Here is an 8,662-nt window from a genome sequence, read left to right on the forward strand (position 1 = left end):
TATATGGGGGGTTCATGTAGTAATATAGTCACGGCATTAGAGAGATACAAGATAGGACATAAATACATACTGGAGATCGATAGATGTATAATAAATCAGATAGATAGATAGATAGATGATAGATAGATAGATAGATATGAGATAGATAGATAGATAGATATGAGATAGATAGATAGATAGATAGATAGATATGAGATAGATAGATAGATAGATAGATAGATAGATAGATAGATATGAGATAGATAGATAGATAGATAGATAGATACATAGATGATAGATAGATACATAGGAGATAGATATATATATGAGATGGATAGATGATAGGTAGATAATAGACAGATATATATTAGACAGATAGATAGATAGATAGATAGATAGATAGATAGATAGATAGATAGATAGATAGATAGGAGATAGATGATAGATAGAGAGGTATGTGATGAATAGATGATAGATAGATATGAGATAGATAGAGTATAGATAAATGATACATAGAGAGGTATGAGATAGATAGATGATGTCACGGGTGTCCCCGCATTCCATGCCGCAGATCGCGGGCACACCCGTACCCCTCTCGGGGCCGTGGTCCCCACTGCCACTCTTTCGCTCCCCGGCCCGGACTCACCTCTCCAACTTCCCCGGCGCACACCGGCTCTTTAAGACTTAAAGGGACAGTATCCTCCTGATTGGCACTGGCTAATCCAGCTTGCCCTTATAATCCGGCACCTCCCTTCCTGCCTCGCCGGATCTTCAGCATCATTTCCTGCTAAGTGAAAGCCCTCCAGTGTTGCTGTGTTACCAGTGTTCCTCCGTGTTCCTGTGTTACCACTGTTCCTCTGTGCTCTGTCATTCATTCCTGGCTGTGTTTCCGTGTACCAGTCCCTGGCTGCCTGCTCCGTGTACCAGTCCCTGGCTGCCTGCTCCGTGTACCAGTTCCTGCCTGCCTGTTCCGTGTGCCAGCTCCTGTGATCCTGTCATGATTTCCAGCTCATCCTTCCCAGCTGTAGACCTGCTATCATCCCAGGCTCGGACTGTGTCCTGCATCTCCTTCCGTACTACCTTGGCTGCCACCACGGGCCTAGTTTCACCCTGCCGCAGCAAGACAGGCTCTGGTGAAGAACCAGGTGCCACTTAGACTCCAGTCCCGGAAGTCGGCTAGTACCTTCATCTCCTGCGGTGGTCCAGAGGGTCCACAGACTTCCTGAACCCTTCTGCCCATTACAGTCTCCTACTTCAGAGTTGTGACAGATGATAGATATGAGATAGATAGATAGATAGATAGATAGATAGATAGATAGATATGAGATAGATAGATATGAGATAGATAGATAGATAGATAGATAGATAGATAGATATGAGATAGATAGATATGAGATAGATAGATATGAGATAGATAGATAGATAGGAGATAGATATGAGATAGATAGATAGATCGAAAGATAGATAGATATATATGATAGATATGAGATAGATCGATAGATATGAGATAGATCGATAGATATGAGATTGATAAATGATAGATAGATATGAGATGTGCAACACCCTCGCCGATGCAATGGCGAAGGAGTGCTTGCGAATAAGCCCCATAGCATGTCACCACATCACACAGGGGACATTGCAGTGGTTAATCCTGCCTGGCAAGGCAGAAGTTAATCTGTGTACGATGTAAGAGTCTAGTATCCCATGATCTGTGTTACATTCTGTCTCTGTGAGCTGAGAGGTAATTGGAGGAGCAGCCACCACCTGACCAAGGGGAGATAATAAAACCCCCTGGCCAAGGATATTCTAGAGAGCAGTTAGCTGAGCAGTAGCTCAGAAGCAGACTGGAGTCTCTCCAGTACAGACTCTTCGGAGTCTGTACAGCTAGCACACCAGACCAGAGCAGGAAGAGCCTAGCCCCTGCCTGAAGTGGAGCTAATAGCTAGGTAGTGAGGAAAGGGGTATCATCCTACCTTCAAGGGTGATACCTGAAGATATCCAGGATCAAGCTGAAGCATCCTTCCAGGACACAGCTACCTCCCAGCCTGCCATTGCATCCAGGCTGGTGATCTACATCCTGTGGCTCCCTCCAAATACCTCTCCAGTACTCCACCATCTTGTTAAAGGCACGTTGCTGATGTTCCTGTCGGTTCCAATAAAGAACTGTAAGTGTTTCTGTTCAACCTCTGCCTCCGTCTGGTCCCTGCTACTCTGGCTGTCACCATCACGGGCACCCTGTCCACCACACAGAGACTCATACTCTAGACACTAAAGGGTTGCCCCAGGGAGATTCGCTATAGCAGCCTCTCCCTCATCATTTCTTGCCAACACCACCCTGCTGGAGACCTGCCAGGCTGTAGGACAGCCCTCCGGTTCCCCATACCAAGCACCATGACACAAGCGTGCTTAGGCCGCAACCGCCAGCCACTCAGGTACTGCGGGCCCCGGCTGACTCCAGGCCCCGAGAACAGGCTAGGCCCCGGTGGGGGATGTTGCAGATGGATAGATAGATATTAGATAGATAGATATGAGATAGATAGATATGAGATAGATAGATAGATAGATAGATATATGATAGATATGAGATAGATAGATAGAAATGAGATAGATATGAGATCGATAAATGATAAATAGATAGGAGATAGATAGATAGATAGATAGATAGATAGATAGATAGATAGATAGATAGATTATAGATAAACAATGGAAAGTCCTGAGCAGCACAGCTGAAGTGGTGGGTGCAATAGCCGGTAATTCCTAGGCGAAGAATCCCAAATTCAAGTGAAGAGGCAGAACTCCAATAGGTGTTGAAAGGAAGGGTGAACCTTTATTCCACAAACCGATTCACTGATTGGTCAATGGCAAAGTGAACCCAAATATCATACAAAGTGCAAAATACAGTACAGTATATAGTGACACGATCTACGTGCCGATCATAAAGTGCATACATACATTACATGGTATAATTCACAGTGGAAACAATACAAAGTGACATAGTGTTTTATTAATTAACTACGATCCGCCCATCGGTTTCCAGACCCAATCCACGTCTCCCGAAGTTCATTCATAAAAAAGATTTGTTTACCCGAGGCCATCTGGAGTCATACGCTGTCATTACACGCTGGGCCGTACACACCCCGGAAGACCGGAAGTGACCTAATAGTTCCAAGCGGCCTTCACTGCGCAGGCGTATTTGATACAAAGCGTAGACAGTGGCCATCTTGGATTAGGGCTGCCCTGTTCCCGTGGTACCAGAGAAAGGAGACAAGAGGTAAGTATAATAATACTGATGTGATCGGTGTACGTTGTGTAGGTGGGCAAGTATGTGGGACCCGTAAGATACAGGTATCTCTATCAGCCTGGTACTACCCAGCCGGTGCAACGTCCATTAAGTGACAGACATGCAGTCCCAGGGTATTTCGTACCATACACCACGAACATATAGTTGCCAAAACAGGGATAATAATCCCACCTAGAGGATAGATATGAGATAGATATGTAACATCCCCCACCGGGGCCTTGCCTTTTCTCGGGGCCTGGAGTCAGCCGGGGCCCGCAGTACCTGAGTGGCTGGCGGTTGCGGCCTAGGCACGCTAGTGTCACAGTGCTTGGTATGGGGAACCGGAGGGCTGTCCTACAGCCTGGCAGGTCTCCAGCAGGTGGTGTTGGCAAGAAATGATGAGGGAGAGGCTGCTATAGCGGTTCTCCCTGTGGCAACCCTTTGGGGTCTGGAGTATGAGTCTCTGTGTGGTGGACAGGGTGCCCGTGATGGTGACAGCCGTAGTAGCAGGGAGCAGACGGAGGCAGACGTTGTACAAAAGTAACTTACAGTTCTTTATTGGAACTGAAAGGAACAATGGATAACGTGCCAAACGAATCTTGACAAATAGTAGAATGCTGGGGATGCACTTGGAGAGAGAACCACAGGGATTCATCACCAGCCTGGATACAAGGGCAGGCTGGGAGATAGCTGTGTCCTAGTAGGATGCTTCAGCTTGTCCTGGGTTACTTCAGATATCACCCTTGAAGGTAGGATGATACCCCTTTCCTCTCACTAACTCCTCTGAGCTGCTCAGGCAGGGAGCTGGGCTCTCTTGCTCTACTCTGTTTCTCTACTCTGTCTTCTCCTGCTCTCCTCTGTCTCTATGACTTTCCTGACCAGGGGTTTTATTACTCCCACTGGTCAGGTGGTGGTTACTCCTCCAATTACATCCCAGATTACAATACAATATTAGAACAGATGTGATTGGCTGATGGAAGGACATCACATTAAACAATTAACTCCTGCCTTCCCAGGCAGAATCTACCGCTGCAGTATTCCTCGTGTTGTGTAGTGACCTGCTGTGGGGTTGATCAGACTCCACACAGGTTGCAAGCTACATATTGGGACGTATTCGCAACAACCGCTCTGCCGTGCATCGGCAGGGGTGTTGCAGATAGATATGAGATAGATAGATATGAGATAGATAGATATGAGATAGATCGATAGATAGATATGAGATAGATAGATAGATAGATATGAGATAGATATGAGATAGATAGATAGATATGAGATAGATAGATATGAGATAGATAGATAGATAGATAGATAGATAGATAGATAGATAGATAGATAGATAGATAGATAGATAGATAGATAGATAGATCTGGAGTGGAGTGCTGCCTATTTTGTCATTGTCTAGATAGATTAGTAGATAAATGAGATAGATATGGGATGGCTGGATGGATAGATTCTGTATTCTTGTCCTTCTTTGCACTCATAATGTTCTGAGGTAAAATGTGCCTCGGTGTTTACCTATCATAAATGTGGGTGATGGACCGCCACCATAATTTTATGAGTTTGTTGTGGTCACACAACAAGATTGAGGTCACACAGGGTTGATATAATCATAGTGATGAATCTGAAAGGTGATGGGGGGTCCTACTCTGACCGCGGACCCTCATTAGATACCCAGGGTTTAATTAGTCATGGACACTAGCTCTATTAACCTGTGTATGTTGAATGTGCTCTGTATGGCAGCATTACTAAATGTGTAGCTAGAAGGTTCTAGATCAGCGCTGGTCACATACAATGTTAGCGGATGACGGTACCACCAAATCAAAGTGATCCAAACTACCCAACTATCCGGATCATGGGTCCTGTCCCACTGTCCATGCAGCGGGAGGTATGTCCTTAATATCAAACTCTGTGTGTGGAGGGGTATAAGGTGATGGGGGGCTACATAAAGGGAAGCCTTATATGTGTTCCATATAGTGGGGGGCGCAGAAAGTGGAGGCTTCAAAAATCGGGGCATTATTACTCAGTGGGGCACAGTAAGGGGAATTGTTAATGGGATCCACTGTATAAACACATGAATTTTACATGTTACCACGCGTTTGACTCATTAGAAAGCGTTTTTCTTCATTGCTGGAAGTGTTAACACAGCTTTTTACACTTCCAGTAACGAAGAAAAAACGCTTTCAATCTAGACAAATGCATGGTGACTTCTTAAAATGCATTGCAAACACCACACAATGGTGGCAAATAGGGGCACATTTACTTAGCCGTCCCTGGCGAGATCACCGATCCAGAATGTCCAACGATAATGCACTCTGCTGCGATTCACTTAAATCGTGCGCCCGATATCCTGCATGTGTCACTTCCCTGCTCAAGTCCAACAGAGTTCACCATCTTCTTCCTGGTGCATGTAAGTTCTTGGGCTTGCGACGCAATTTTAAAGGATCCATCGGATTGTCCAACGGCACGCCCCCTGATTTCTGCCGCATGAAAGCACAATCTGATCGCGTGCGACACAATCCCTTTTCAAATACCTTTCCCAGCCATGCGAAACCTGAAAACATCGGAATATCCGACAAAAGTGCGGTCCGCGGACACTTAGTAAGTAAGAGCATAGTTCCTCAGGACTTTCGGGAAGCAGTGGAGAGGTTGGATGTGGATTCATAGCTTTAGTGAGACACTGGGGACATGTATCACTCCTATTGTTTTCTTTTCTTTTTTTTTTCTTGCAACTTTTTGTAAGACTTTTCGCAGTTTGAGACTTTTTAGTTGCAGAATCAAGCAGCGCACTAGTTATCTGCCTCAAGGATGTAACGCAGTCGCCGGATTTATCTTTGTAGCCCAGATGTTTGGTCAACTTGTGAGACATTTGGGCTCTGAAATTGGCCCATTCTTGCATCTAATAAGTCCCAAAACAGAGCAATGCTAGACCCAGACTTACTTTTGGGAGCTAATATTTGGGACTAAAATGTTGCACACCACAAAAAGTCGCAAAAGTGAGACTAAATAGGCAACTCATCACATATATCACAAAGGGAACCTGATACATTACAATGATTAAGTGGGACAACTACAGGAAACTTGAAAAAGTGGCAGCCGATATGATACATGTGCCCCACTGTCTAGTGAGACACTTTGGTGCGGATTTATTATACACTGGTGCTAATTGCGGAGGCATATATTGCCGCCCCCATCACGTGCCGGATTTATCAGGAGGCTCCGCCAGATTTCGCCATAGCCAGTGTCTGAATGGCAGTGTGCAGGAGCAGGGCAACAATGCCCCACTGCACTGCCCCCTCCCTGCCCAACCAGCGAGTGGGGCAGAGAAGTCGGCTAAGTGCGCTCTTGGACCGTTTTTAAACAGACATACATTTTTTATGTTAACCATGTGTTTGGCAGTGGTAAACATACAAAAATGCATGTCTTTTCAATCTGTTTAAAAACGGACCAAGAACACACTGTATGACAGCACCTTTAATCACGGCCTGTATGTCTGTTTTCAGTGGCCATGGGTGCTCACTACACCATGATCGGGTGCCATAGACCTTTATAGGGGCCATGATCTGCTGCCCCATCAGTATGCTATCCCTCTGACCCAGTGATCAGACAGAACATGTGGATGAATACAGAGATGTTACCTGTAGGTCATTACATTTTTATGTGATGATTAATCACTTTGGAGGACCAGTATCTACCATTATATGGTCACTGTATAGTGATAATATTGGTTATACCTCGGTTATACGGTGGGTTTTGCCTTCCCATACTGAACTCCTCACTAAGCCTCTGTATGGGGTGCAAAAGTTTGCTTGGTACAACACTGCTCCTTCTTTCCGCTCTGTAAATCCTTATCCCCCTACAGAGAGTTACATTGATTGTGCGATTTCTCTCTTCCCCGTTGGTGTTTTCCTCCTCATCTACAGCATGTGTGATCCGCTAATCCTGAAGACATACTCCTTCCCCTCCATGCTGTTACATCTAATACTGAGAGAAGTGATCAGTCTGCTGTGGGATCTATGTCAGGATCTGCAGGACAACCAGCTATGTAGAGGAGTTACACAGACTCTACAACGGTAAAATGAAAGGAGAGGTTTAATGAGCGCAATGTAGGAAGATGTTTAATTTGACATTGTGTAGGCAAAGAAACAAAACATACAATGTAGTGTAAATGTCTCCATGACCTTTAACATGGATTTTATATGTCATTAGCCCTTATTTTGTGCCATCTGTAGACACATCTGTGAAGCTTACAGGACTCCCAGTGAGAATCTATATAAATCCATACATTATTCATGTGACAGAACACAGATGTTTCTTCTTATTGTTATTAGAATCAAGAAAACTTTGATAACAATTTTCTTCAATTGACAATAAGACACATGCAGCGGATGAGTTGGTCTTCTATAGTTCTTTCTCATTTGCTCTGTAAGGGAGTCTGGTGTCCTTGGACAAAGGAGCGCACAGGTAGATAGCATAGACTGTGATCTATTATAACATTTTGTGAGAATTTTATCAGGTCACTCAACCAACTTTTTCTGGTGAGCAGAGACTGTACCTTTCAGCAAGGGGGTCCGTGCTCTGGGCGATAAAAGATACAAGGGGTAAGCTAGTGTTTTGGATTGTGTAGCGAGCACTGCACATGCCCCCCTCAGTATATAAGTAGCCACAACACATGCCCCCCTCAGTATATAGGTAGCCACAACACATGCCCTTTGTTTCAAATGAATATTAAAAAAATAAACACCACATACTCACCTGCCCCTGTTCTCCAGCAGCTCACCTCTTCTTATCTCCCTCTGTGCTGTAATGATGGCAGATGATGGCATAATCACTCCACACCTGCTGGCATCACAACTACAGGGGAACAGTGTTGATGAAGGGAGCTAATAGCTCTATGCACCATCTGGTTATGCAACTTTATCTGTGCCCTCTCCAGCAGGAGTTGGAGTCAGCAGGTGGTGGAGGTGGAGCAAATAGTAATCTGGGCCCACCTGTGTTTTCACCAGTACACCGGTGCGCCAGTTTAACCAAGGTCCCATTATGCCCCTCAGTATATACATAGGACCCAGCACATGCCCCCCAGTATATACATATCCCCCAGCACATGCTCCTTCAGTATATAGATAACTCCAGCATATGCTCCCTCAGTATATAGATAGCCCCAGCAAATGCCCCCTCCCACACTCTCTGCAGGCTCCTCTGCACTCCAGCACTCCACTGTGGAAGATGCAATAGGTGGTAGGTCCTCCTCTCTATGACCCCTAAGCAACGACAGCAGAGCCTTGGTCACTCAAAAGATGCAGGCGGCTGAAACATCGCTGTGAAAATCTCTGTATGTGCTTTATGGCGCTGGGGGGGGGGGGGTCATAAGGATCTCTTGTCCATGGTCTTATAGTGTTCCTTCTC

This window comes from Engystomops pustulosus, chromosome 2 (assembly GCF_040894005.1).
Source record: "Engystomops pustulosus chromosome 2, aEngPut4.maternal, whole genome shotgun sequence".
NCBI lineage: Eukaryota > Metazoa > Chordata > Amphibia > Anura > Leptodactylidae > Engystomops > Engystomops pustulosus.